Source organism: Perognathus longimembris, chromosome 10, assembly GCF_023159225.1.
Source record: "Perognathus longimembris pacificus isolate PPM17 chromosome 10, ASM2315922v1, whole genome shotgun sequence".
In the NCBI taxonomy this organism is placed as follows: domain Eukaryota; kingdom Metazoa; phylum Chordata; class Mammalia; order Rodentia; family Heteromyidae; genus Perognathus; species Perognathus longimembris.
Window position 1 is genome coordinate 40,305,761 of NC_063170.1, and position 13,733 is coordinate 40,319,493.

Genomic DNA, 13,733 nt, shown 5'->3' on the forward strand with positions numbered 1-13,733 from the left:
TTATTGTTAGAGAATTAGCTCCCATGCTGGCTTAGCCAGACACATTCAGTTTAGAACTTAAAATAAAAATTTCCAGTCAAACTGGTACAGGCCAGAGTGATGGCCTAACTTCTGGCTCTCAATATCTTCAATACATAGGTCCTATTATCCAAAAATACATTCTTTCATTATTTATTTATGTTTTTCTTTATTTATCCTATTCCGTGCCTATACCAGGGTTTGAACTCAAGGCCTGGGCACTATCCTTTAGCCTTTTTTTTTTTTGCTTCCGGTTGACTCTCTACCACTTGAGCCACCAGCTCCACTTCCTGCTTTTTGTTAGTTCATTGGAGTTAAGAATCCCAGACACTTTCTTGCCTGGGCTGTCTTTGAACGTTAATCCTCAGATCTCAGCCTCCTGAGTAGCTAGGATTGCAGGCATGAGCTGCAGGCACCTGGCTTTCTTTCACATTTTAGGGGCAGCCAGGGAGAAAAAGGATATGAGTTTGGATTGCTTTCTCCCCAGTGAAAGCAGAGGCAGTTGAAGAGGTGTTTGGTTGAGAAGCCAGACAGAATGGTTGAACATTGGAGAGCACCTGTTTATGATTGCATTTGGCCTCCAGGTAAGCAGAAATTTGATCTTTGACTGCTGGAGGCTTCTCTTTCCTGAACATTACCCACAGGCATCAGTTGGAAAGTGTTCCTCTCCTAGGTCAAGCCTGTGGTTCCTGCCTCTGTAAATATCTGGCTCTCCTCTATAACCTTGAACACTATATAGATCTATCCTTGAACTGTGGTCCCAGTTGAGCATAATAAACATCTTTGGGCACCCTCTCAGTTATTGCACAAAGAAAAGGCTTTTTTGTCTTTTGGTTGCTAACTTGGGTGGATTCAAAGCTAGCAGGAGAGTAGCTTCAAATGCCTCTTCCTTCAGGGAGATCTGAATCTGACATTGTTACCTCCCACTCACTAGCTTCAAGTTCTTGAGACCATTGTACTGACATTCTTTTTGGTGTCTGGCTGTGTGGGTAGGCAGTGACCTTGGGAACAAGATTCCTGAATCTGGATCAAGAGTAGTGCATTTTAGCTGACAACTCAGAAAACATGTAGGAACCTGCTCTCAGGTTCTCCTGTAGTCAGATTTTTTTTTTCCACCTAGAAGCCTCCTTGCCTGGGTGAATAATGAAGGGCAGATATGATGGCAAGGAGCCTCAATCCATCCCATGGACCAGTTTATGAGAATGGTTTTCCAAATACATGTTTATAAAGCAAAAGCTGGCTTTATACTAACCTTCCCCCAGACCAATCTAGGAGATTTGAAGCCAGTGTGAAGGGAGTTCCAGACCAGCCTGGACTCCACAGCAACATTGTATCTCCAAAACAAAAATAAACCCCAGGGTAGCAGTGGCTCATACCTGTAATCTTAGCTACTCAGGAGGCTAAGATCCAGAGAATCAAAATTTGAGTGAGCCAAGACAGAAGACTCTGAGAGACTCCATCTCCAGTGAACAGCCAAAAGCCAGTCTAGAGGTGTGGTTCGAGTGATAGAGCACCAGCCATGAGCAAGAAGGGTAGGTGACAACAAGAGACTACTTAATAAACAACTATTCTTGTTTTAAGAATTTTTTTTAAGGAATTGGGGACTAAGGAGATTTAAAATAAGGACATTTTTACATTATATAGACTCACATCTATAGAGGTACTTAGAGGAAGGGCAGTCAATGGCAAAGTCTCCCAGGTCTTGTCCAGTTCAGCAAAGCCTGTTAGGAAATAACTAACTGACCCAGAAGGTGGTAATTTGTCTACTGTGATTCAATAAAGGCCACAGACTCTACTTAAACAATCAGTAAATGGGGAGCTGTGGACTCTACCACTTTGCCTCACTGATGTGTGATAAAGAAAGAAATGGATACTCTTTTGAACCCATTTAAAAAATAAATAAATGTCACCAGGGCCAACTCCCTTTAAGCAACCCATTTGTTAAAACCTTTGAGTAAAGACACATGAGCCAAGATAATGGGTTTGTTCATCAGACAGCTTTTCCCCTTTGTATCAGCCACTTCCCACATCCAATTGGAGTCAGGGAAGCTGATGTGCTCTCTAGGCCTGAGCACTGAGCACTGAGCAATGCCCTGTGGGTAGCACCTTGTACCCAGTTTAGTCCCTCATTTTTGTTATCCGCAAGATACACGTGAGGCACCTGCTGCAGGGCTGCCAAATTCCAGTGACTAGATGATGGGGTCTCCTGCTCTGTTAACACAGGGCTGGCCCCATGCTGTTAGTTGTGGAGGAGACTCTGTTCCAGCCATTCTCCTGGCTGCTTTTTTTCTTTCTAGTGGTTATTAGGTTTTTGAACTTAGGACCTTGTGCTAACCAGGAGGATGCTGTACTACTTGAGCTATATTTCCAGCCCTTTTTGCTTTTGAGTTATTTTTTTCAGCTAAGGCCTTGTGTTTTTGCCCAGCTGGCCTGGGCTGTGAACCTCCTACAGCATCTGTATAGCCTAGATCACAGGTGTGTGCTATCACATCCAGATGGCTGGCTGAGAAGGGTATTTGTCCAGGTGGGCCTTGAACTACAATCACCCGCATCAGTCTCTGCCTTCTGAGTAGCTTAGATTGCAGGCATGAGCCACTAAGCCTGGCTTTTCTAGAAGGGTAGTGTGTTGACATTCTACTTGCCTTTTGTTGTACTACCTCAATCTCTGTTTTCATCTTCACATGATGTTCTCTCTAATATCTGCATCCAAATTTCCTCTTTTTATCAGGATTTGAATCATATTAAGGACCATCCTATTCCAATATGATCTCACCTTACTTACTATCATCTTCAGCAGCCTTATTTCCCAAATTAAAAATCTGCTGATGCAGAGCGATACTCTAGGTGTACCTGGAAGACAGCTGTGGAGAGAGAGAGAATAATGATGGAAGGGATGACATTGAACATGATGCAGTGTAGTCCATTGACATGTTAAATCGAAGCCCCTTTGTATGCTGACTTAAAAATAATTTTAACAAACAAAGCTAGAAGGTAGCCATGGCCTGTTTGGACAAGCCCAGAGCCTGTGACACAAATGCAGTGTGCGCGTGCATTCCCCTGGGGTGCGTGCTCCCATGGAGATTTGGATTCAGTCCACCTGGGGTTGGGTAGGGATTCTGTATATCCAGCCAGCAACCAGACAAGCTGCTGCTGCTGCATTGAACAACAGTGTCCCACAGGCTTTTGAGGACACTTTATGTATATTTCCTGCTTCTAATGTCTACTCCACTTCTTGCCAAGTGCTTGCCTGAAACCCCATTTTAGGGGTAGTCACCGTTCATGGAAATGATCAGGTTAACCCAATTCGGAGGATATGCAACTATCCAGGTCTGAGGCAGGCATCATGGAACAGTGTTGGTTGCATAGGGTCTGGGCTGGGTGGTGGTCACAGCTCAAGGCCTAGGCAGGACAGCTTTCCACCTTTCAGAGTGTGGTCACAGAGCTGCTAATGCCATCTCTGTGTGGTTTCACTCTCCAGAGATCCCACCCATTATACAGCACTCCACAACAAGCTAAGCTTTCCTAAAGCATGCCAATAAATGAATGGTTTGACTGGAGGAAAAAATAATTTGCAGCACAGGTTGCAAACCAAGGATTATCATGCAAAGTACATAAAGAAACTCTGCACATCCAACTACTCAATAGAAACACGGGTTAAGGTTACGAAGAGGGAATTCACCTCAGAGAAAAGCTCAGTGACCAATCAACATGTGAAAATATTTGTGTTCTCATTAGTAATTAGGGAAATTCAAATTAAAACATTACAGCAAGATCATTTCTCTTTTTTTAAGAGGGATGAACATTTAAAACATTAATTGATGGCAAGAGTGTGGAGAAGTGGGCGCTCTGGTTTGTGGACAGGAATATAAATTAGTGGCCTAGTGGTTGGCGTGACAACTCATGGATCATGCATAATCCTTACATGTATGCATTTCTACATTTTGTATCTTCTCAGCAGAAACACTTATGCGGACACATGGGAAAGCATGTTTATGGGCATTATGTGTATTATTCATAAATAATATGAGCAAGCAAGTGTTAACAATCTATCTTAGTGTGTATCACTGGGGAAACTAGAGTGTCAATACACCATACAACACGGATGCCAGCAAAATGTGTGTGTGTGTGTGTGTGTGTGTGTGTGTGTGTGTGTGTGATTTTGGAGCTTTAACTCAGGGCCCATGCTCTTGCTTGGCTTTTTTAGCTCAAGGTTGGCACACTACCACTTAAGCCACAGGTCCACTTCCAGTTTGTTGCTGATTACTTAGAGATAAAGATCTCATGGTCTTTCTGCCTGGGCTAAGTTTGAACCTGGATCCTTAGCTCTCAGTCTCCTCCGTAGCTAAGATTACAGGCATGAGCAACTAGAACCAAGGATGCTTTGTATGTTTAAACATACACAAGAACTCTAACACAGGTGCCACCTTTAGGCCTATTTTAGAGATGTATAAACAAAAGTACAGAAGAGTTAAAAGATTTATTCAAGGTTACTCCCTTGGACAGAGATGAGATGTGAGCCCTTTGTAGTCTAGGTCCATACACTTTTTAGCCATTTCAAAGCAGCACATCTAGACACCAGAATGGCATGTCTCTACATCTTGGAGTGGAAGCATCTCTAAGGAGTGGAAAGGCAAATTGGAGAGTGAATCATCTGGACTGATTCCATCTATGTAGGACCCCCCACCCCCGAAAGCTTTTATATTTTATGGGGACTTATGTATGCATGAAAATGCAGGAAAAAAAAACCATTACAACAAACACTTAATTGGTGTTGTTTCTGAAAAGTAGAAAAGAGTGGGCCTGTAGATTGTAGAGGTTAAAAAAACATATTTAGCTAGTTGCTCACACTTGTAATCCTAGCTACTCAGGAGGCTGAGATCTGAGGATTGTGGTTCAAAGCCACACGGAGTGTGAGACTCTTACCTCCAATTAACTATCAAAAGCTAGAAGAGGAGCTCAAATATAAAGCATCAGCTTTGCACAAAAATACCAAAGGGACAGCATCCAGGTCCTGAGGTCAAGCCATGGGACTGGTGCACTCCCTATCTCTCTCTCTCTCTCTCTCTCTCTCTCTCTCTCTCTCTCTCTCTCTCACACACACACACACACACACACACACACACACATACACACACACACGGCACATTCATTTTTACCTGCAAGAAAGTGTTTTTGAAATGTTTTGTCAGGGTATTGCACTGTAAATAACATTAATTTCAAAACCTTAATTCATGAAACCAACTTGTGGTCCTGCCTTGATTGGTTCTGAAGACAAGAGTGGCTGTTCTGCCAGTCTATATACAGGTATATCAGGCCCTGGTGCTTCACACTGGTAAACCTACCTACTCAGGAGGCTAAGATCTGAGGATCCCAGTTCAAATCTAGCCCCGGAAGCAAAGTCTGTGTGACTTTTATCTCATTAGCCAGCCAAGAACCTGAAAGTGGACAATTCGCTCAAGTTGTAGAACTGCAGTTTTGAAGGAAAAAGCTAAGGAACAGCACCTAGACCCTGAGTTCAAGTCCCAACATCTACCACACTCTCTTCTGGCCTACTTGGGCACCCCTTCTCTCCCTGAACAGAGAAACTTTCTAGCACACTCCCACCACCATCACTGTTTATCCTGGGATAAAGGGTTTTGTATTAGCCTTGCAATGGTTGTTTATGAATATTACCATTCCAATTGGGAAGACTTCAGTTTGACAGAGAGTGAGAGAGTAGCAATCACTGTGTGGCTAGTGATTTGTATTATTTTCATTAATGGAAACTGTGGACTGGGGAAAGGGTTGGGGAAGATTCCTACATTCCTATTGTCTTCTGCTCAGTCTAACACAAGATCCTCAATTACCCTGACAACTGATAGAGTATTTTTGTATCTTAAGTTTATCCTAGTTTGTTACATTGTGTCCTTGTTCTCCTCTACCTGTACCCAAACCATTGCCATAACAAACTGAACAGAGACTTGTCATACCACTGTACTAAGTTATGCCTAGAGCAAACAGACAGCAGGTTTAAATAGTTGTTTCTCATTTTTAGGCAGAAGCCAGATGGCCACTGCCACATGCTCTTGCATTCCGAACATTCTGATTGGCTCAGCTCAAAGAGGATACACGGGCAGCATGTCCCAGACATGTCTCCTGTCCCACACTCACATAGGCATCACACAAAGCTCCATTCTCCCCGTTGAAATCATGCTTGCCCTTCAGGAATTCTTTTCTGTTTGGCCTCAAGAGTACATTGAGCTTGTAATCCTAGCTACTCAGGACGCTGAGATCTGAGGATCGTGCTTTGAAGAAATTCAGGGTAGGAAATTCCATGAGACTCTCATCTCTTTTTTTTTTTTTTTTTGGTATTTCTTTTATATATATTTTTTATTATCAAACTGAATTACAGAGAGGTTACAGTTTCATACATTAGGCATTGTATACATTTCTTGTACCGTTTGTTACCTTGTCCCTCATTACCCCACCCCTTCCCCCATCTCTTAACAACCACCAAAAAGCCAGAAGTAGAGCCATGGCTCAAGTGGTAGAATATCAGCCTTGAGTGAAGAAGCTATGAGACAGCACCCACGCTCGAATTCAAGCCCTAGTACTGCTCCCCTGCCCCCAAGAAGAAAGGAATACATTGAGATAAAATAATAGATTCTTTATAATCCTAAAACTTGCTTCTATATTTCTTTTTTTTCTTTTTTAATCTGTCGTGGGGCTTGAACTCTGAGCCTGGGCGCTGTCCCTGAGCTCTTCAGTTCAAGGCTAGTTCTCTACCACTTGAGCCACAGCACCACTTCTGGGTTTTTGGTGGGATATTAGAGATAAGATTCTCATGGACTTTCCTGCCAGGGCTGGTTTTGAACTGCAATCCTCAAACCCCAGCCTCCTGAGTAGCTAGGATTACAGGTGTTAGCCACTGGTGCCTGGCTCTATATTTCTTATATAAGTGTTATAAGGAGGATTCTAGAACTATGAGCATCCAATATAAAATACAAGAGAAAATCTTTGTGATCTTAGGGTAGATAAGTAGTTCTTAGCTATTAGAAGCATGATCTTAAAAGATAAAATTGATACATAGGACTTTATCATATTAAAGTTCTGTGCTTCAAAACCTTGGTATTCCAGTAAGAGAATGAAGAAGCCACACACTGGGAGAAAATATTTGCAAATCATATATTTAATAAAGGGCTTTATGCAGAATATATGAATAAGTATTATAACTTATAAAAGACAAACAGCCTAATTACAAAATGAGCAAACAATTTGATAGATATTTCATCAAAAAAGAAATATGAATGGATAATAAGCACATAAAATGCTCAGTGCCATTAGAATGTGAAAATTAGAACCACAAAATCATTATGACATACCGCTATATGCCCAGCAGTGTGGCCCCAGTTTTAAAAAAATAGGCATTACCAAATGGTGGGAAGGGTGTGTATGTGTGTGTGTGTGTGTGTGTGTGTGTGTGTGTGTGTGTGTGTATGAAGAAATTAGAATCTACTGTTGGAAAAGTAACATGGTACAGTTCTTTTTTAATCAATCTGATTCTCTCTCTGTTTCCGTCTGGGTCTGTCTCAGTCTCAGTCTGTCTCAACTCTCTCTCATTAGTACTAGGGATTGAACTCAGGGCCATTTGCTCACTAGGCAAGTGCTCTACCACTTAAGCCATACATCTAGGCCTTTTGCTTTTTGTATTTTTGAACTTTTGCCTGGCTGACCTTGAGCCATGACCCTCCTGCCTTTGCCTTCAGGATTCCAGGCATGCACCACCATACTTAGCTTTTTGACAAGCTCTTAAAAATTAAACTTTCCATACTACCTAGAAATTCTACGCAAAGACAGGCACATAAATGTTTCTAGAAGCATGATTCACATTAATCAAAACTAACAACCTAAAAGTCCAAAATCAGTGGATATCAAAGTGTGGTATGCCTATACAGTGCAAGGCTATTAAACAATTAGAGGAAGTAAAATACTTGCTTCGACACAAATAGCCTTCAAAAACATGCCAAGAAGGAAAAAGTCAGATATGAGAGACTTCACGCTGGATGATTCGTTTATGTGAAATGTCTAGAAGAGGCAGACCGGTTTCCTGGGGCTAGGAATAGAAGCAGGAACTATTTTAGGGGTGATGAAAATCATCCCCTTAAATTGGAATGGTTGCAATAATCAATTTACTAAAAGGAAAATGAGTCATATATTTATAAGTGATAGATTTTATGGTATGAAAATTACATTTCAGTGAAGCTGATTTATAGAAGGAGGAAGAAGGGAAAGAGGAAGAGGAGGAGAAGGTGGAGGAGGAGGAGGAGGAGGAAGAGGAGGGGAAAGGAGAAGGGAGAAGAAGAAGAAGAAGAAGAAGAAGAAGAAGAAGAAGAAGAAGAAGAAGAAGAAGAAGAAGAAGAAGAAGAAGAAGAAGAAGAAGAAGAAAACAGCAAATGGTTTCATGCACTTCACCTGGTAAAGACATATGAATTTATTACTCTAATACTACTTATCTTCTAGCCACATTAGCCAAGACCTTTTGTCTGCAGGAAAGTTCATTATTTGCTCTAGAGATTGGCCAGTATTCTATATCACTTTAAAGAGAGAGTACCACTACTGTAAAGGGCAGAGCAGATAACAAAGATGCCGCTCTATCATATGGTGCTGACAATTCCCAGAAAATTCAGCTTTCAGGAAAAATGGCTGCCACCCTACAGTTACTTACAAAGATCTCAAAAGTCCTGCTGACATTTTTTGCAGACAAATATACCTTTCTCTTCACCTCTGGCTACCACTCTTTTTTTTCACCTTCACTTGACCACTGTATAGCCTCTGGTCATGGCAAAGAGTAGCCCTGCAAGCAAACCAAGCAAGTCAGCCTAGAGTTCAGACGGAGCCAAGAGTCATAGACTCAAATTCCAACTTAATGCATGCATGAGGTGATTGAGGATTTGGAAAGTACTCTGCATATTAGACAGTGTGTTCACTCAGCTTTCTGTTGTGGTAATAAATACTGGAAATAACCAAATAATAAAAACAAAATGGTTGTTTTGATTCGTGGTTTCACAAGATTATTATTGACTGGGACTACTGTTTCTCATCTATTCCAAAGCACCACATCTTAGAGCAATCCACTCACCTCAAGACTGTGACACAAAAGAGTAAGCAAGGAGCTCTTTCAAGGGCATGACTCCAATGACCTGAAAATTTCGCTCTAGGTCCCAACTTCTAAAGGATCCACCATGTCTTCACAATATCATGCTGAGGATATATATACTTCTATTTTTGGTATCAGTACTAGAACAAGGGCTTGAACTCAAGGCCCAGGCACAGCCCCTTAGCTTTTGTATTTAAGGCTGGGAGTATACCACTTGAGCCACAGCTTCACTTTAGTTTTTTGGTGGTTAATTGGAGATAAGAGTTTCATGGGCTTTCCTGTTCTAGGCTGGCTTCAAACCACAATCCTCAGAACCCAGCCTCCTGATTAGCTAGGATTACAAGTGGGAGCCACCCTCACATAGACTCTTGAGCAACACTTACAGTGACTTCTTTTTCCTCCTCCTCTTCCTCTTCCTCTTCCTCCTCCTCCTCCTCCCCCTCCTCCTCCTCCTCCCCCTCCTCCTCCTCCTCCTCCTCCTCCTCCTCCTCCTCCTCCTCCTCCTCCTCCTCCTGCTCTTCTTCTCCTCCTTCTCCTCCTCCTCCTTTTCCTCCTTCTCCCCCTCCCCCTCCTCCCCCTTCTCCTCCTTCATGCTAGTATTACTATAATTTATTAACTTTATGGTTTTTAAAGCAATAAATAATAGTGACTTACTTTAAAACCAGTAAGTCTATGCAGATGTTTAATGATTTACATATGCCACAACGGTGAACTGAATTCATTATCTTCTTTCCCAGACTTCTAACTTGCCTGTTTGGAAGACCTTTTTCTTAAATCCAGAAGGCTAAACTACATCATTCCAAACAGCATGTTTGCTTTTCCACTTCCCAGGCCCTCATCTCTGCTCTGACTCACTCTGCCTGGGAGAACACTGCCTGCACTCTCTGTATTGCCAGTCCCTGCACTTGAGCGGTTCCTGCTCCTCTAACAGGTCAGGACTCACAGAGATTCTCCCTCCTGCTTCTGCTAATGGTGAGCTATGTGGCTCTGGGCAAAGTGACACAGACTCTCTGGGCCTCAGTTTCCTCATGTGTACACAGGGGACCGTAATGGTGAAGATCAGATGAAATAAAGTAGGCAAAGAGCCTCACAACAGCACTGGTCACAATAAGAAGTGAATACAGGGGTTATTATTTTCACTTATAATAGTTTATACTATATTTTAATATTATATAAGCTTATAATATGGTTTGGCTTATAACACAATATTACATTTTAATATTTTATAATCATATAATACAGCATTCTGATAAAGATATTTTGAAGAAAACAAGGAAAGATAAAATCACTGTCTTTGAAAGTGGTCTGAGGAAATGTGGCATGCATTCATGGAATAATTCAAGAACCAGGCTTTATATATTAACCTCACTATTATAGTTACAATGCTATCTCTCTCTAGTAATACAAAGCATCAACTTAGATTTTAATGAGGGAAAAGGCTTCTAGATGCATTCTCACGTAATCCAAACCCTTTCTTTCCTCTGTGAAAAAGTATTTGATCCTGGGCTGAGAGTGTGGCTGAAATGGTAGAGCTCCTGCCTGGCAAACTCCATGTCTCAGGTTCAATCCAAAGCAAGTCATATAATAGCCAGCACTTCCTATCCAGCTAGGGATTCCTCATCCACTCCAGTGTTTTGAGGACTCTCAAATTACCTTCTGTTTTTTCATTATTTTTTCTAAGGTTGTGAAATACTATCCATAACGCGAACTTGACTAATGTAAGCAGTTTTGAATATCGGTCCACACTAAAGTACATTTGCATTGCTGCTCTACAATGTCTGGAATTCTTTAAGGCTTACAAAACTACAACTCTGTACTTATTGCACAAGACCTTCCTATTCTTCTCCCCCTTCAGCTCCTGCTAACAACCTTTATACTTTCTGTCACTGGATTTAATACCTCAGGTCAATAAATCCAAATAGAATTTATTGTTTTGACTGGATAACTCAATTTATGTAAAGTCATCATGATTCATTCATGTGCCATGGTTTCATCTCTTTTTTAAGGCTATATACTATGCCATTCACTCATGAAAATACTCTTCTGGATGCTTCCAACCCCTTGGCTATTGTGAATAGTGCAGTGCATCATGGGATTTCTGAGTCATATGATAATTTATTTATAATTATTTAAGGAACTGCCTACTACTTTCTATAATGTGAGCCATTCTTCTAAAATCCTTTCCCATTAGGGAGAAGGGAAGGTGGGAGAAAAATGAGGGAGGAGGTAACAAGTTTGATAAGAAATGTATTCACTGCCTTACTAATATGTAACTGTAATCCCTCTGTACTTTACCTTGACAATAAAACAAGAGATCCTTTCCCAAGTTCTAATGCTCCTCAGAGGCTGTGGTACACATGGTCAAAACTGTGCCATTCCCTCTTGCGTAGAGGTAACTGGTCTGCAGAACAAGGGCCAGGGTTTATGGTCCTGTACCTTGATATCTGCCTGGGCAGACACTCAGTGGGCTGGTGTCTGAGCCTTGGATCATGTCTCTTGTTAGGGCCCAAGTTGCTTAGAATAGTTTCATTGTGTGCTTGCTGTATAATTTAATTTAATCCCTAACTCTTCAATTCTGGACTTAGACTACATACTGGTCCCTTCAACCACTGTTTTATTATTATTATTTATTTTATTGGTGATGGTCCTTAGGTTTGAATACAGGGCCACATAATTTCTAGGCGGGTGCTCTGACACTTGAGAGCTTCCTTCACCCTTACTTTTTGTTGGTAATTTTTGACAATAGAATTTAGAGGCTTTTTTCTGCCTGGGTTTTCTTGGTTCACCTCAAACTTTGAGTTTCCAGATCTCAGCCTCCTGAATTGCTAGGATTACAGGCAAGAGCCACTCTCTGCTTAACCAGTTTTATTCTTACATTTGGCAGCACAGTAGACTCAAAGAACTTGAGGGAAGATTTTTTTTTTAAGACTACTGGTGGTTTATAATTTACAACCAAATTTGGAAAGGTAGGACTTTAGGGCCCTGTTCAAAGTTGGTCCAGCAGTTTTGAACTCACTGGGAACTGGTTAGAAAGGCAGACTTGAGCCACATACCACCCCACAAAAGAAAACCTGCAAAATCGAATCCTCATTTCTACAAGAACACTCTGGAGATTCCTATACACTAAAGTTTGAGAAACCCTGCCTTAGAGCACAGAGTTAAACGCAGACAAATAAATCCAGTAGAGCAATAAAACTTTCACCCGAGGGTCTCTAAACAAATCTCAGACATTAAGCAATTCATCTTCCTAACAGGATACCACACCTATTTTAAAGATGCATAGGAAAGGCTTATTTGCAATTTTTAAATTATTCGACTACTTCTCACTGTTGAGTATTCTAATTTCCAGTCTGAAGCATCAAGATTCTTTTTTTTCCCCTTCTTTATTGTCAAAGTGAAGTACAGAGGGGTTACAGTTTCATATGTAAGGTGAGTACATTTTTTCTTTTTTTTTTTTTTACATTTCTTCTCTTTTGGGGGGGAGGTTATTACATATATTTCACAACATACATTTTGACATTCACAGTGATGAAAATTGTTCTACTGTACTTAGCTTATGAAGTCTGGGATCTTTAACCATACAGACACTTTCTCCATTTGGGGTGATATGTATTTTACATTTCTTTTGTTTAGCAACATCCCTTCCCTCCTTCCTTCCCAATCCCACACATGAGATGCTTGGTTCCCTTTCCTCAGTGTCCAGTGCAGGGATGGTTCCCTGTGCTATCTTATTGTTGTTGTTGTTATTGTTACTATTCTCACACACTTTCCACTCATTCTGTGTCCTCTTTGCTTTGTACTGTGTTTTGGTATCTTGAGACGTGTTTACTTTGCTCTATCTCCTTGCATTTTAATAGCATCAAGATTCCTTAAGTAGCTAGCTCTCTTTTTTCTGATCCTTAAACCAGTTCCTAAAGTAAATATCAAATATAGAAGAAGATATGCCCGGGGCTGGAGATATGGCCTAGTGGCAAGAGAGCTTGCCTCATATACATGAGGCCCTGGGTTCAACTCCCCAGCACCACATATACAGAAAATGGCCAGAAGTCGTGCTGTGGCTCAAGTGGCAGAGTGTTAGCCTTGAGCAAAAGGAAGCCAGGGACAGTGCTCAGGCCCTGAGTCCAAGGCCCAGGACTGGCCAAAAAAAAAAAAAAAAAGAAGAAGAAGATATGCCAAATAAAGGCATATCTCTATGGAGAAGGGAAAAAAGCCACCCCCCACCCTGCAAGTTCTTACTTGTTTCTTCTTATTGCCTGATGCACCTGATAACCACCACAAATATTTGCTCTCAGAGTTTCCGCAGGCTTCTGCTTGTCTGATCTGCAGACTCTGACTTCTTCCAAGAATTTAGCTTAGTATATCATGAGCACTTAGGCTGTTTTCTTAGCACTCACCTTGCCTTTCCAGCTTTATATTAAAACAACAAATTGGCATTCACCCTTGCCAAAACCACAAATATTTGTACAATTAAACAGCAAGCTTTGTAGTCAGAAAAGGTTGATGATTCCTTCGTATTTTGTGGCGCCAAGCAGACTTTTCTCCCCTTTCCTTTATGGTTCAGCTAGATTAAGTCAGATTA